The 16,539-nt window shown below is 34.8% G+C and overlaps 1 protein-coding gene across 1 annotated transcript in view; it reads left to right on the top strand.

Annotated features, from left to right (window-relative positions):
• Positions 1 to 16,539, top strand: part of DOK6 (docking protein 6) — a gene marked incomplete at both ends in the record, with an annotated part of 248,722 nt that overhangs the window by 125,534 nt on the left and 106,649 nt on the right. The window lies entirely within an intron of this gene.

The raw sequence follows: 16,539 nt of genomic DNA, 5'->3' as shown, positions 1-16,539 counted from the left end.
TATAATTTAAATTTAAAAACACAAACATAGAAAAATAATGGCTTCCTAGGATCAGATAGCTGTTCATTAGATAAGTATTTCACATTAAAGTCTTCAGTTCCTTATGTGTGTAAATATTAATGACTCTCTACCTTAATATGATTAATAACCTAATAAAAGCATTTACATTATATTTCAACAGCACAGAAATCACTTCTACAGAAATGTTTCCATTTGCCAACACATGCATTCCCCTTGTTTTCTAATGAAAAGGTCTTATTCCTTCCCTAGAGTTACTATAGTGCAGATGTATTTTAAAGTGACAACTTTTTGATAGCTTAGGAATGTTTCACCAAAGGAGAAAACCTAAGTTCAGGCTGTTTGGCGCTCTCATCCCTCTCTTCTATAAAAGATATGATGTACCTTCTCAATCTTGAACCCAGCTGTGTATAAAAGATGCAGGTACCTTAAGGTGATAACAAGATACCAGTATTAGACACTCTACCTTAAGATTATGTTCTGTGTAGAGCTGTGTTTTGAGTGAATGGAGTCTTGAGTAAAGTGACAATCCGGTGGAGAACTTGTCGGCAGACATCAGAGGACAGACCAGCACAGCTGATGTTGTAGTACATTTCTGCTATAGACCTGCTCATCAACAAGGGGAGACAGATGAAGCCTTCTTAAGGCAGGTGGAGAAAGCCACACAGTCCCAGGCCTTGGTACTGTTGGGTAACTTAAGCACACCAATATCTTCTGGAAGGCCAATACAGGTGGACAAAAGCAATCTGGATTATTGGAACATATTGAAGATAATTTCTTGATGCAGTTGATCAATAAACTGGTGATAGGCAATGCTCTGTTCAGGGATCTGCTTGTCAGAATCCTGTGGGGAACTGTCCTGGAGAGCAAAGGGGCCCAGAAGAACAGGCTAATCTTCAAGGACAGCATCCTCTGAGCACAAGAACTGTCATTTCCATACTGCAGAAGAAAAGCATTGTGTAAGGCTAGTATGGATGTACATGGCCTCCTGACTCATCTCAAACACATAAGGAAGCACACAGAAGGCAGAAGCAGGGACAGACTAATTGGAAGGCATACAGAGACGTTGCCTGTGCTTGCAGGAATGGAGCCAGAAAAACTCCAGCTCAGCTGGAGCTGAAACTAGCCAGGGAGAAGGACAATAAAGATTTTTTCAAGTACATCAACATCAAAAGGAGGGCTAAATGAGTGTGGGAGGGACATGGGAAAGGCTGAGGTACTCAATGCCTTGTTTATACCTTGCTTTTCTCTGGTAAGGCTTTTCCTCAGACCTTCCAGGTCCCTGAGCCTCCTAGCAATCAGCAGGAGTGAAGTAGATCCCACAGTAGAGGAAGACAGAGGCAGTCCTCAGTTAAATCACTTTTATGTCATAGACAACTCCATTAAATTAGATGGGATGCAATAGAGGGTGTGAAGGAGTTGGCCTGTGGCATTGCTAGACAACTCTCTAGCATCTTTGAATGATTATAGCAGCCTGGGGAAGTTCCTGGTGTTTGGAAAAGGATAGATGTCACATCCATCATCAAGAAGGGCAAGAAGATAGCTGTGGGCAAGTTATCCTTTTCTCTGTCCCTGCGAAGGTTGTGGAGCAAATCCTCTAAGAAGACAGTTAAGTTAGGTTTGAGGTATGTGGGTACTGTGGGTTAGGTATGTGGGGACTGAAGAATATGAGACAGGTTTCTTGTCAAAGTTGTACCTGTGAATGTTTCGATATAACACATATCATTTTTGCTTTTGATAGTATAAGTTGGTATCTTTCTCTGTGCAGTCTGAAACAAAGCACATTTTTCTGTTGCTTTCTTAATTACGAAATTAAACACGGTAAAATGTATTCTAATCTAAAATATGACTCTAAAGATGTAGAACACTTTGGAAAACAGAAGGCCTGAGAGCTGTAACACCAGTCCATGGAGTGTGCTGTTTGGGAGCCTGTTTTTTTCCCAAGTTCCTGTGGCTTATAGGCCCTCAGCCTGCTTATTGCCTTCAAGGCAGATGCTGGTAAGCCTGAGCTCTGTATGTGTTGTAGCCCCCATATTTCCGTTAGGATTTCATCAAATGAGACATCTGAGGAGCATCTAATTTTTGATAATCTTCATTTGCTGATGAAAACATTCCATAGAAAAACAGAAATATTCCATATGCCTTTGTTATCAACTAGTTGTTCCCATCACTAACACCAGTACTCCCAAACCCTATAACAGCTGTAGAAATCTGATTCTGAAGGTCTGTTGAAATGTTTTGAAGAGCAAACCCTTCTCAGATATTACAGTGCTCTGATAAAAAGCATGAGATAACAAGTCTTTAAAGAAGAATCATCCCTCTTTAGGGATAGAAGGAACATGCTTGCAGTTGTTTTATTTCTTTCTGAATTCCATTCTAGCAGACAAAGTTGTGAGTTTGATGATTAGTAAGAAATATTTTTAAATTTTCTCAGAATTATTTAATAGTAGCAAAACAATGAGAAGTCATGGCTGGTTAAATAACATGAAAAGTAGTCTATAACTTATTCAATTTAAGACAGACTCTAAACAGTGGGACTCCTTTTTCAGTCCATGGGAAATTGCTGCCACCTTAGTCAGGAACATGCTAATGTTTCAGTTTCAGCCTTCCTGAAAGTCATGTGAAAGTTATTGTCATTAAGGGAATTTTAACAATCTCATTATCAAGAATCATGAAATTCTCAGTTGCTATAGAACAGGGGAAATGCAATACTTTCAGGTTGCTAACACATTCAGATGACATACAATTTAGTGTTGTCAAATGTATAAGCAGGTTAAAAGTAGAAGGATAGAACACTGTGAATAAAAATGAAGTGGCTTGGGGTAATCTAACATGTTTACTCCAGCATAATAAAGGTTGAAAAAAATATTACTGTTGTCTTTTAAATGCATCAGGAATAATAATAATAATAATAATAATAATAATAATAATAATAATAATAATAATAATAATAATAATAATAATAATAATAATATAATTTAAGATAGGAAATTACCTTATCACAAGAACAAGTACAGAAGGTTAAAGTCGACATTCAAGTAGCCGTAGCAACATTACTGAAGATGTAATGACTGGTTAGCAGTAAGGGCATTTGTAAAATAAATGATTATTTAATGTGTTTTTCACTCATCCCTTTTGCATCATTTTTCATACGCTTAAATAAAATGGGCATGTGGGTAAGAGTACCTCCGTGCTGCCATGTGGGAAAATGCCTTCATCCTTTACCTGCCACATTTCCTGGTATTTTTACAATGCACAGAACTTCCAAGAGTACTTCAAACAAAGTAGAACCACTCTAGCTACTGTGTTAGGGGTGTTGTCTTTCTATAATACTATTATTAAAAAATCTGTTTTTTGTTTTCAGGTAAGTGTTCTATTAGTCTTTTGTATATCTATGGCTATGCTCAGACAAATGTAGCTATTGAGAAGCTATTCTTCCTGCAAGGCTTACTGTCTGTAATGTGGCAGTAACCAAGTGTCTGCGGTGAGACAAGCATTCTGAAATGTCCTGTAAATTTTCTCTAAATTTGTAGATGGACCAACAAGACCAACAAGAAAATTAAATTGAAGGGCAGGAATACTGATTAAAGTTTGTGGTACTATTGTGGAAGTTGATACCATGATAAGGATTGTGCCTGAATGACAGCTAGCTTATGATGAATGAGATTTCTAGGTCACTGACAGGCCACATGAGAGCATGATTTTTCCTTCAGTGATGCCAACAAAATATTAAGTGATACAAGTTCCTTGCTCATATCAGCTTAGTGCAGCACAAGTTTGTAACAAATTTGTTTTAATATCCCAACTACAGAATGTAAAGAAAAATGATGAAGTTGTAAGCTTATTAATAAAAGGAAAATATTTGTGGGCTTTTTTTGTTTGCTTGTTTGCTTGTTTATTTCATTTTGGTTTTACTATTTTTTTCTGAATGATGGAGATTCAGATATGACCAGCTCAATAAATTAGGTCTGAAATGTGACTTCAGTGATTTCTTGAGTATAAAATAAGAGTGGCATGACCAACAGAAAGCAGGGGGCAAAACCATAGGGCAATTCTAGAACTCAAACCATGAGGTAAATGCAGGCAGCTCCCAGGATACTGGTATTTGTCTGGTCTCTCTTCAGTACAATGCCCTATTCTGCAAAGTAGTAGATGAACTGAAGAAGTTTATTTCTTCCCAAACATACATAAACTGCAGTTACAAGAGTCATCACAGCTAAGAAACATCTTCATTATATTTAAGACGCTGTATTTTGTCATTCCCTTAAAACTCCCACTCTACAAGCCCTGGGGAAAACAAAAATGGGGTATTGCAAAAAGTCAGTTTTGAATATTTGAAACTTCTGTGAGGTTTCTACACAACAACATCAACACAATATATTGATGCAACTTAACTAATGATAGTACAGTTGCTTTGGTTGAATCCACCATTGTAATTTCTTGAATATGTTGTTGCTATGATTGTTACTTTGATAATGCTTTTTTATACATCCATAAAATAAACAGTTCTTTTCTTTTATATTCTTATGCTTTCAGCTCTTCTAAGTGCAGTGAAACTGATGTCTTAATAGTAAAAAAAAAAAAAAAAAAAAAAAAGTTTTCCTTTTTGTTGAAAAAGAATGATACACTGTGTCAAATTACTTTTTATTCTTTTGGTTCTGTCCCCATTTTCTTCTTTTAAACTTGTTTTCACTATTTTCTGGTGTTGCCATCTCTTATTAAAAAAAAAAAATTACATTGCTGCTTTTTTTTTTTTTTAAAAGGCACAAGTTCTGTTTATTTTTATACTAAAAAAGCTTTTAGACTATTACTGAATTACCACTGATTATGAGCTGGATTCTTCTCCTTGCTTGTTTTCACAAGAAAAAGTGAAGACAACTCTGTTCTATATCCTGTGATTGAATAGTTTGGCAGATGTCATTGGAATATTAGATGTAATTCATATCACTATATCCTTTGACAGCTAAGAACCCTGGAGGTTTTGGATTAAAATCACAGTGAAACACTGAGTCTTTGAATGAAGTGATTATCCTTGCTGTTATTACTAGCAATACAAATAGCTACATAAGTTTTAAAAACAACCAGGCTTTCACTGTTTTGTGGATTTGAAGCTCTAGGATCATGAAGGTGTAGAACAGCTTCCCAAACAGAGTTCTGGTACCATAAGAGGGAACACATGCAAAGCTTCCCTTTTGCTTATAGAAAAACAAAATATATAATCTGTGCAGTTGAAAACTTTCTGCAAGATATGTTTCTGTTGTATCAGTGAGGATTGCCATATGAAAATTTATGACCTGTTATTTTCCACTTTCTGTTGTTTTTGTTTGTTTGTTTGTTTGTTTGTTTTTAAATGATGGACCTGAATGAATGGTTCATTGGAGTTCACATATGTTTGTACTTCCACATGTGCCACAATTTTTTTGAGATTAAAAAAAAAGGTGAAAACACAGGCATTGAATGAGATTAAACATCCAGATGGATTCTTACCCTTCCTCTTTTTGATCATAATATTTGAAACACTTTTCCACTTTCAGGGCAAAGTTCAATCTATGGTTATAAATGTTATATTTGAAGATCGATATTTAGGATGTGTATTCTCTTTTTCTTGACCACTGGTTGCCTTATCATTAATACTCACTTTTGTTTCTTAATTATTTCATGCCTACCTAAAAATATGCACCTTTATTCTGACTTTAACATTTATAAATTAGAAATATTTGGATTTTGAGTCATTTCTCATAGTTGCTTTTATGTTGGTCCTCATTTTTCTGTGGTGAGTTTAGGAACTACATTGATACAATTTTCTGACACACTAGCATTATGTTAAGTAGTGAATGGAAGGAATAGAGAAAATATTACCCTATCTCCAGGAGATAACCTTTGATAGATCCTTAGATAACCTTGATAGATAGCCTTAGATAGATTACACTATTAAATTCCATGTTTTTCAGCCACTTTTAGATTATTAAGTAAGGTGCAAACTTAGTTCTAAGATTAATAAACATTAAACAAAACAATTTTTGTGAAGATAAACTTGTGTTTTGTTTTGTTTTGTTTTGTTTTGTTTTTGTAAAACTGCCAGCTGTTAAATTTTAAAACACTAGACCCACAAAATGGCCTTCCCATCAGGACTTCTCCCAGACTTCTTCCCCCTTAGCTGGGAAAACTGCTTCATTCCCTGTTTATAGGGCAAATGGGGGACAGTGAGGAAATAAGGTAAACATCCAGCCTAGCAGGAGCACACATGGAAGCTGTGGCTAAATAAGTAGAAAAGTTGTATGACTTCTAGCTGCAGAAATTCAAAATGGTAAACTTGCTCTGGAACTGCAACATGAAAAATTCTAAACTTAAGGTTTTGAAAGTCAAAACATATGGAAGCTGATTTTTTTATTATTATTATTTTTATTTTTTTTTTGTCTTTCAGTAAAGTTTCATTACACAGTTGTGTATTTTGCAGATATGATAACCATTCAGTTGCCCTTGCTGTTCACTTACTGTAGATTTGTCTGGACAGTCTTTACTAATGTTTAACATAGTGGATCTAGATAAGTGGAGAAGTTCTGTATTGTTCTTTCTTCCTGTACAAATATATTGAAGTGTAGACACTGTAAGTGCTCTCCTTATCACAATTCTACTCAGAGGGATTGAAATCTAAACTGTTCCCATAGGAACAAAAGTCAAGCAAGATAGTTAAGATAATAGCAAATCACCCATTTTAGAACATGTAGGACTCCTCGAAAGTGAGTAAGTAGAAAAAGATCTGCTTAACTGCAGAAGGCAAACAGGAGAAAGAAAGCAGATTCCAACTTAATCTGGTAGATAGTGAACATTCAGCAGAACGTCGATTTTAGAGAGACTTGTACAAATATACAAATCTCAAAGCCTCTGCCCTAGAAATTTGACATACTTTCCCAATGAGCACAAACTGAAGGCAGGTTAGTCTTCACTAACCTGGTGAAGTCCAGGATGTCAGGCATGCAGAGGCATGGAATTATTTCATAGATTTTAATAAAAAGTTTCATAATTATTTTTTCCCCTAAGCTGCTAAACATCGAAAGAATCTTGCCGTATCTGCAGCTGCCATGCTTTGTACCAGGACAAAGGGTGTATTAGTGGGATGGTACAGGTCTATAAAAATGCTGTCTCACAACATTGTCTAATATTTAGCTAACGAGAAAAAAAAAAAAAAAGGAAAAAAAAAAAAAGTTCTCTTTGCTCTCTGGCTGTTTACCCTAAAACTGAAATCTGAAATTATTAATACTTTGTGCATCTATATATAACAGGATTTCTTCTTGATTCCATTTTGAGTTTCTTAGGGGATTTGATAAATGTACTATACCATAAATAATTGCTAGTCCTGTGAAGTAAAAATATAGAGATACTGTTTTATCCTTTGTATAATTCATAGCACGAATGAATATCAGTGACAGAATAGTTGTCTTTCCAAACTACATGAGAATAGATTAACTATGTTCTGAAGCATGAGTAGGTCCATGCTTCCTTTCTCCTGAAAAACAGAACCAAAAGCCTGCTAATTCAAATTACTGAGTATTTTGTAAAAGACAGAAGCTAAATGCTTTACAGGGTTGCTTTTCAATGCTTTCTTACATGTGGGACTCAAGATATAAAATGACACATTGGGCTGGAAAAGGGTAAGACTGCAAGCAAATTTAATGCCTTCATTTTAAAAGCACCATTTAAACATCCATGTTAACAACCACTCTGGTGTTCACAGAACAGCTCACGCTAAGTATTTGTCATTCTACATTAAGCAAAGTCATTTCTTACTGACTTTCCATAAAATAGAAGGCTTTGGGATTTTTCTAAAGGCTTTGTAATGTTTTCATTATACTTAAGGTTGTTTTTCCTTCACACTATTCAAGTTCTTAGGCATATTACCTTGTTTTTATTATAACGATCATAGAACTGAATTCTTAATAGCCACTGCATTTGAAATTATGGATGGTCTGCCTGTCATTTAGTTGATTTATAATTTCATTATTAGGCAATACAGAACAATATAGGTCTTAGTTTGGAAAAAAAAAAAAAAAAAGAAAAAAAAAAAAGAATCACTGTCTATATTTCTAATGGAATAAAAGGCTGAAAGTAATCATGTGGAGATTGTCCTAAGAAATTAGAATCTGTAACTATTTGTAGGTGTATATGTATTTATATGTATTTTAGTGTATATATGTTTGTATGCTGTAATGTAATATAATGTAATTCCTTGTAGATTGTCTTGTTTGTTTAGATTTTTTTTTAACATAATCAAAAAGAACAAAAATGTATCAGAAGTGCTAAGGTTGAAAAGAGAATGGCATACCAGCATCTAGTTGAAACTGGAACAGAAGCCTGTCATGGCCTTGATTAATCCATCCCACACTGCATTATGCATGTGGTAGCATTAAACTGAGTAATTTGTTCCAGGGTCCTCTGCTGTACTAGGTACTCTGGGAAAGAAGTGAATGAGACTTTATTTTTAAAAAGTTCAACGTAAACCCAGGAGAAACAGGCTCAATTTCTTTCCAAGGCTTATATTTTCTATCACCTGGTACTACAAAAGAGAATAATGCACATTTGTATGGTTTCACATTTACTACATCCTGTGTCCTAAAACTGAAATTTAAAACTGGATTTAAAAAATGTTCTTGTGAAAAGGAGATTTAAACAAGATTTTTTTCTTGGAAATTTATGCAGGACTCCAGAGCCTGACTAATTATTCTATTGTAGCTATAGTTCCTTTTTAAAAGGTAGGCTTTTGAACTTTTGACTTCCATCAACATGAAATAATTGTCCTTGATGCTGAAATCATGGATTCTTCAGCAGCCTACCAGTTAGACTGGCAGAGAGATGGGTAGGTTTCTGACAGTACATTTAGGTCTGGATAAATCTCTGTTCAGTCAGAAAAGTCCCATCTAGCTCTAGGAACACCCCTAGGTGTCCCTCACTGCCTTATGAATTATCCTTTAAAACCTTGCAGAAATGTTAGCACCATGTTAAGAGGTCTCATCTGAAAAGGGCTGTATTCTTCATTGCCCAATGAAAAGGAAAGTCAATAAAGAATTTTTGTTGTTGTTATGTCTCCATGCATACAACCAGTCATGCTCTCCTGCCAAGCCAGTCTGCTGCAAGCCAGCTCTGGTCTGCAAAAAAGGCATCATGCTTCTGCGAAAGTACCGTGCATCTCTTCTGTTTTGCCGTGGAATCGAAATAGAAAACTCTTCAATTGCTCATTCCAGTATACCTGATGCTAGACTTGTGATGAGGCAAGCCTTGTTCAATGGCACTATTCAGGCTGTATGATTAGGTAAAAGAAATCTTCATAACTTTTAATTCCGACAAGCATATCTAGGACCCAGAAAACATTCATTTATGTAAGGATTTACTGATACATCAAGAAACTCTTAGCAAATAAGAAAGTTTAAGACAGTTCTACTTAGCTGTTTATCATTTACTCTGTATCTCTATGTATTTGTTATTGGGACTGGTATTTTAAGACCCTTGGTTTTGAAGCACAACTATTTGCTGTGTCATTCACTCAAGCTCCTAACCCTGTAACAATCTGGTGTCTTGGAAAGTACTGGGATGTCATTGACTCAGTCTTAAGATACCAACAAAGAAGTACATAGGTGGTGGACCTCTAGGTTCTTTCACTTTTTCCATTAATTTTCATTTCTGTAACTAGAATAAAAGATACAAATACTTAATTCAGGCCTACTTTACAAGCCATGTTGTGTTTGGGCATATACTTTACCTTTGGACTTGTTGGTATAGTACCCCACCTCCTCTCCTCAAGTTTGCTGAAACTGGAGTTATCAACTCAGATAAAAAGGTTTCTGCTCAGCTACATGGAATATAGGTCACATCTCCTGGGATTTGTGAATATGCATCACCCTGTAAAATAACGTAACTTTTGTGGTTCCTGACCTCCCCTGTGAATAGCATACATTTAGTGACAGCACAAAAATCATGACATTAATTTATAGATTGAATTTGGTGTATTGACAGATGATGTATGGTTGGCTGAGCCTAGGGAGAGTTCAATGAATAACATGATAATTTACTGCTCCAAACCTGAAACACCACATCTATTTTTTATTCTCTGTCACTCTTCAGTTTGAGTTACATTTTGCTACTTACAGTGTGTAAGGTATAGGGGACTGTTAGCAGGTTAACTGTTTCAAGCCTTTTGAAACACTTTTATTTTGGAATGAGGACAAGCTGATAAGAATAATGCATGTAAATGAGCGCAGAAAGTTTTATGTGCTATGAATGTGTATTTAACCGTATATCCAGTACAGTCTAGGCATGAACAATTCAGACAATTTTGTGCAGATTACAGGAAAGAAAAAAGAAAAAAGAAAACAAACAAACAAACAAAAAAAAGATCACTGTCCATCTATCTTCATATCATTTTGAGATGTTGCTTGAATTCCACACCAATGTGATGCTGCTATCAGCTTTAAAACCCTAGTGGGCTGTTGAACAATCAGAATGGTAACTGCTGTCAGAGTGATCTATAAAGCTTATAAATTTGTTTTTTGCTGCTGGGTAGAAGTGAGAACTAAAGCAATTCTTAAGACTGAACCATATGTGAGACGGCTACAGGTGAAGGTGAACTTTTATATGACTTCTGACTATATGCCTTCATGAAATTTTCCAGAGGTGTCCCCCCTTCTATACCTGCAGAGCAGTTATTTAATGCATTCACACAGTCCATTTAGTCCATTTGCAATCTCTTTGGCAGTATTTAATGGGAAATGTATTGAACTATGATTTGACTTTAAGAACAGAAACAAACAAATTTTATGTAGAAGTAACTCTAAAATTCATGAATTCATAAATTCAGAATTTTAACCTTTTCTGTGTATTTGAAGGGACTACCACATCTATAATTTATGTCCTCCAAATAAAAGAAGAAAATGTGCTCACTTCAGAAAAGAACAAGAAGCTTTCCAGTGTGTAATAATGGTCTGGTAATCTCCAAGAGCAGAACACAAAACAATCTCTTATTTTGTGATACTCCGTGTACTTATTGTCTGGAGAAGTATCCAATCTTTTTATGAATTTCTTGTTTTATTTTTTGTGTTCATCTTTTAAAATATCAATTCCTTCCTAGTAGTTATACACTGATTTTCACCATCTTACCAAGACTATATTTTCTGAGAGTAGTCTAGCATTATTGTGATTGGAATCTGGTTTTGGAGATTTAACTAGGATAGTTCATTAATCTCCAAAAATAGGGCTTCAGTTAGAATAGATTCACATAGTATCACAGAATCATAGGATCTCCTGAGTTGGAAGGCACCCATAAGGATCACTGAGTCCAGCTCCTGGCAACACACAGGACCACCCAAAAATCAAAGCATGCCTCCAAGTTGATTGTCCAAATGCTTCTTGAACTCTGGCAGGTTTGGTGCTATGACCACTGCCCTGGGAAGCCTGTCCCAGTGCCCAACCACCTTTCCCTAACATCCAGCCTGACCCTCCTCTGTCCCAACTCCATGCCATTCCCTCAGGTACTATTGCTGTCCCCAGAGAGCAGAGCTCAGTGCCTGCCTCTCCGCTCCCTTTGTGAAGAAGCTGCAGACCTCCATGAGGCCTTCTCTTAGCCTCCTCTGCTATGGGCTGAACAGTGCAAGGAACCTCAGCCTCTCCTCATATGTTTTGCCCTCCAGGTGTTTCATAATCTTTAGAGCCCTCCTTTGAATGCTTTCTAATAGTTGTGTGTCTTGTATGCAACAGTTTCTGTCATATAATGGTCAAGATTCCCAGATTTCGGCATTCCCAAATGACTGAGATTCCCCTATTTACAGTAATTAATGATCCTAGAATGAAGCTCCAAGCAAGTCAGCATTAAGTCTCTTGAAAAGTGGACTCAGCCATTCCCCTGGTAAATAAATAAGAATGTTTTCCCCATTGATTTTTTTTTTCCTAATTTCAAATAAAGGAATTCAGTCTAAGGTTGCAAAGACATGTAAAAGAAAGCCTCCTTTTTTTTTTTTCTTTTTTTTTTTTTTCCTTTTTTCCTTTTTTTTGCTCCAATTTCTCTTTTAAAATGTGGCTGCTCTTCAAGTTTTATTTTAAGCAATTGCGACTGCTGCTACAGCTGTCTTGCAAGTTAATCTGAGGTTGAAACTGAATTAATAGAATTAATACCAATAGAGGGAAGCAGTTGACTATAAAGGTCTTTGAAGTTGTGTTTATCTGTAGTAGCCAAATAGTTAAATCTGTTTTTCAATTTATGCCTTTGAAACTCAGAGAATAGTGTATTAATGTGAAAATAAGGCAAGTAAAGTGTTAATGATGGCAAAGATTTTCTTACTCTTAGCTGTAATAGCTATCATTGATCTAAAAAATATTGAAAATGTAGGAAATTTATTTTCCCTTTTATTGGGTTGTTTGTTTTTTGTTGTTGTTTTGTCTCTTTTTTTTTTTCTTTATATTCATCTTTTATCAATTTGTAAATGTTCCAGAATGTAGAACCAAAGCCATCCTTGGTTTAAATTTTGCAAGTGTCTGGTGCATCAAGCTTGCATTGCTGTTCGGTAGTTTTTGATGACCACCTAGAGTAACAGTTCACTATGTCCATTCAGACAAGCTTTGGATTGCTTCATATTAGGTGGACGTTATTCCTCACCCCCCAACCCCCCAAAATCATTTATCATCCATTTAAATTCTTCTACCTGCTATGTAAAGAGAATATCAATGATTCTTTCCACAAAAGCAACATAAGTTTTTCATCTGAAAATGCACTTGTATAGTATGTTTTACAAGTTTGAGCTTCATATTCAGTAAAATGTATATGATATGTGCTAGTCTTCTAAAGTCTTTTGAAGTTTTGAAGCCTTGCTTTGAAGTGAAAGCTACATATTCATTAGAATGATGAGGAACGTTAGTCTGGTTCTAAATGATGGAAACCTAGATCCATTTGGTTTCTGGAAAGCTGTTCATTTTGAAAATGTGGGACATTTCCTAATTTTTCTATGTTTGAATCTGTTCCTGGATTTTATTTCTCTTTCTCTGTCTCTCTCTCTCCTTTTTTTTTTTTTTTTTTTTTTTTTTTTAATACTATATCAGCATAAGGTTACTAGCAACACATATTAGATTATCACTGTATGGGGCAGCATTGAGGAGCAATTATCCTTTTTGTATAGTTGAGAAAAATGATAATCTCAAGTATCTTGTTCGTTTTTTAAAAAATGTGTGTAGTTCTAAAGTCAAAATATAGACATAATATTATTTTCCTATTAAAGAACCCATAAAACCAGATCTATTATGAAGTATAATTTCTTTCTGAACTAGACAGTATTAAAAATAATTTGGTATTTTGGAGAAAAAATGTAAGCCTGTTGGCTAACAGAAGAATGAAACAAACTTGTAATTAGTGAAATGGAAAAGGGAACCAAGTCTGTCAGTAATGTAAACATTTAATCATATTCCAAATAAGATCAATGCTTTACCAATACATATTATCTCTGTTTCAACAAATGGGAACTACTTTGTGAAGTGTTCCACAAAGGTAGCTCTTTGGAGTGCTGCAGAAAACAGCCAGCTCCATTTCAGAATGATACATTTTCAATTACATTATAAATTTGTCTATTTCTTTCAAGTTCTTCATTGGCCAAACCTTTCAGTAGCACAGCATTTCATTTCAACTTCAAGGGAAAAAATTAAATCAATCCTGTAGCTGAAGCTTATATTCCATAAATAAAACATGAAGTCGATTTTACAGCTGTTTTTTTTTCTGCCTAGATTGTGTTATGGATAATTTTAACTGGACATAGCAACTGAAATAATCAAATTAGAGAATTTGCTGTGGGCATATAAAATGAAGATGGCTCATAAATGTAAAATCAAAGAACATTTGAATGTGCTAATGGACAAGCCTCCAGATAATTAAGCAAACTTGTCTGAGAAAGATAGACAAGTCATTATAGGTATGTTCCTCTAAGCATGAATCCAGTAGGGATGACAAAATGTCTTACTGAGTTGCTTCTGCTTTGTATGCAAAACATAGGTTTGCTTGAATATGCCTACATTTTCCTATAGCTTGTAATCATCTGACTGAAAAAAAAGAAGGGAATTAAATAACAAAGACTGTATGACATGAGCGAGAACCTACTACCTAGTAATTAGGCAGATTTAACATGAACAATTCTAATTTGATTAAAATACACTCTGAAGTAGTATAAACGTAAAATTGACTTTTTCCTTTCTCTTACTAAATATGTTGTTTAGAACAAAAATAAAATATTTGCATCAGAAACTCATAAATCCAACTATTTTGAAACTGGATATTCACATTGTGTTAAGCAATCTGCACTCTCAGTAAAGAAGTTGCCGATTTTCTTTGGGTGCTGTAGCATCTGTCTTGAAAGTACTACAGCTGTTTAACATCCACCTCAAACCCAACACAGTGAGAAATGTTGAAATGAATATGCAAGCAGTCTTTGTTCAGCTGAGTATCTTAGAAAGCCACATTTGGGCAGTTTTGTTAGGTGTAATTACCTTCCTGTTACATTCATGGTTAATTATCCTTTTCTGAAAGTAAAAATTAAATCATCGCCTTTATGTTTCAGCCATAAGAATTCTGTGCATATTTTGGGATTTATTATGAAAATGTGAAGAATAATAAGTGTCTACCTGTCCTTTTCTGACTCAGAAAGAAGAGAATTATACTGTTTAGTTACTTTTCATGATCTAGCTGCTGCTGTGCTCATATTGTAACACTGGCATCCAGAAAAACAAAAGAAAAGAAAAATGATGACAGATTAATTGGTCTATAACTAAGTCAATAAATCCTCAATTACACTCGCATATCACAACATCAAGTTGTTATTTTATTATTTTTAGGGGGAAATTTTTTTAAAAACAGAAGATCCATAAGTAGGGCACGGTTTCCAAGCAGAAGGAAGAGTAATATTCAAGTCAGTTTCATTTAAAAGAATAAATTATTTTAAATAATCATTTAAAATGCAGAAAGTAAGGAAAAGAATTTTAAATGACAGTGTTCAATTTTCTCATCCCTATTCTTAATAATGCCTTTCTCATTATAATTTGTTGTCCAGCTTGTCCTCTCCGTTGTAAAATAATCAGCCAAGGAGAAGAACCTGGATTTGAACTTAGTTCTGACCATGAGAGATCCCAAAGAGGATTTTTGCTGGGGTTCCAAGCAAGAAACACAGAAGACCAGTCTTTGCTACCGTTTGAATGTTGTCCATCTGGCTATTCCTTAAAGGAGAGAAAGGGAATCTATCCCCTGCCCTGTGTGTGCTTATAAATCAATTTACAACTAAGCTGTAAGTGGGCAAGAGATCAGCAGCATTCATAAATTAGAGCTTCATCTTCAGATAATGTTTTTCACTGTAACCAGCATTCCCAATTTACAAACCTAAACCCTAAACTTTCTATGCAGCTCTCACTTTATATTGTTCAAACTAATAAATTTAAATGTCCTTTATACTTTTATGATGAGTTGTTTGTCCTGAAATAAGGAGGAAAGATTTGAAATAAAACAATCTTTCAACAGCGAGTCTCCAGTTAACATGGCCTTAAGCCATGATTCAGCACAGAGTTCTTGAAGTTTCATATTATTTAATCATGGCGTGTGTTTTCTAATGTTAAATTCATCAAGACTTACCCTGATTTTCTTGGAGAAAAATGACACAATTGAATATGGGCCTATTTGCTGTTATTTTTGTTGTCCTGAATCTTAGATGCCTTCTACTGAAATAAAAAGAAGAAAGGAAGGGAATGAGAGGAGAGGGGAGGGCCTATTAAGTTCTTGAAAGATGATATTCTGAGTTTAAGTTTTAGTCAGACTGCTTCCCCTCAGGCAGCCATATGTCTCTTACTTAAGATTATGTTGGTAACGACATCAGCAGTCTATGTCAAAAAGCAAACAAGCAAACAGACAACGAAATCTAAAATGATATAACTTAGATACAGTTTTATTTCAAACACCTAATATTTGCAGGAGGCATTGCCTAATTTGAAAGTGTGAATGTTTTCATTGTTCCTATTTTCATAAGACATTTTTTAAATTGAAATTATATTTAGGTATATGGAATGTAAAGATCCATTTCATAGTAACAATAAAAGATTCAGGAAAAGAGTAAAATAACAGTAAACAAAGTGAAGAACTGGTAATAAATGAGAAGCTCCTTTGGATTTAAGTTCTGTATATATATTTAAAAAAAAATAAAAAAGAGAGAGAAAAACAAAAACAAAAACAAAAACACTTTTCTCATATTTCCTTAGATATTAAATTTGCAGCTTTAAGGTGTTTTTTTCCTTTTCTTTTTGCAGTAGTACCCCATTAAATTCCACTGAGAATGAATCAGTAAAAACACAGAGTCCTCTCTAGCTAATAATTAGTTCTGTCTGAGAGTAAAATTTTATGCAATTGAAAATCAAGTAGAACACATGAGACTGTGTTATGATATTCTAGGTAATTTCAGTCAGAAGTTGTCCACAATTGCTTTGAATCAGTTTCTTTGCAGTTACAGTGTCATAAAA

Source organism: Netta rufina (genome assembly GCF_964035555.1).
Source record: "Netta rufina genome assembly, chromosome: 2".
Classification (NCBI taxonomy): domain Eukaryota; kingdom Metazoa; phylum Chordata; class Aves; order Anseriformes; family Anatidae; genus Netta; species Netta rufina.
This window is presented reverse-complemented; position numbering and strand designations above follow the sequence as displayed.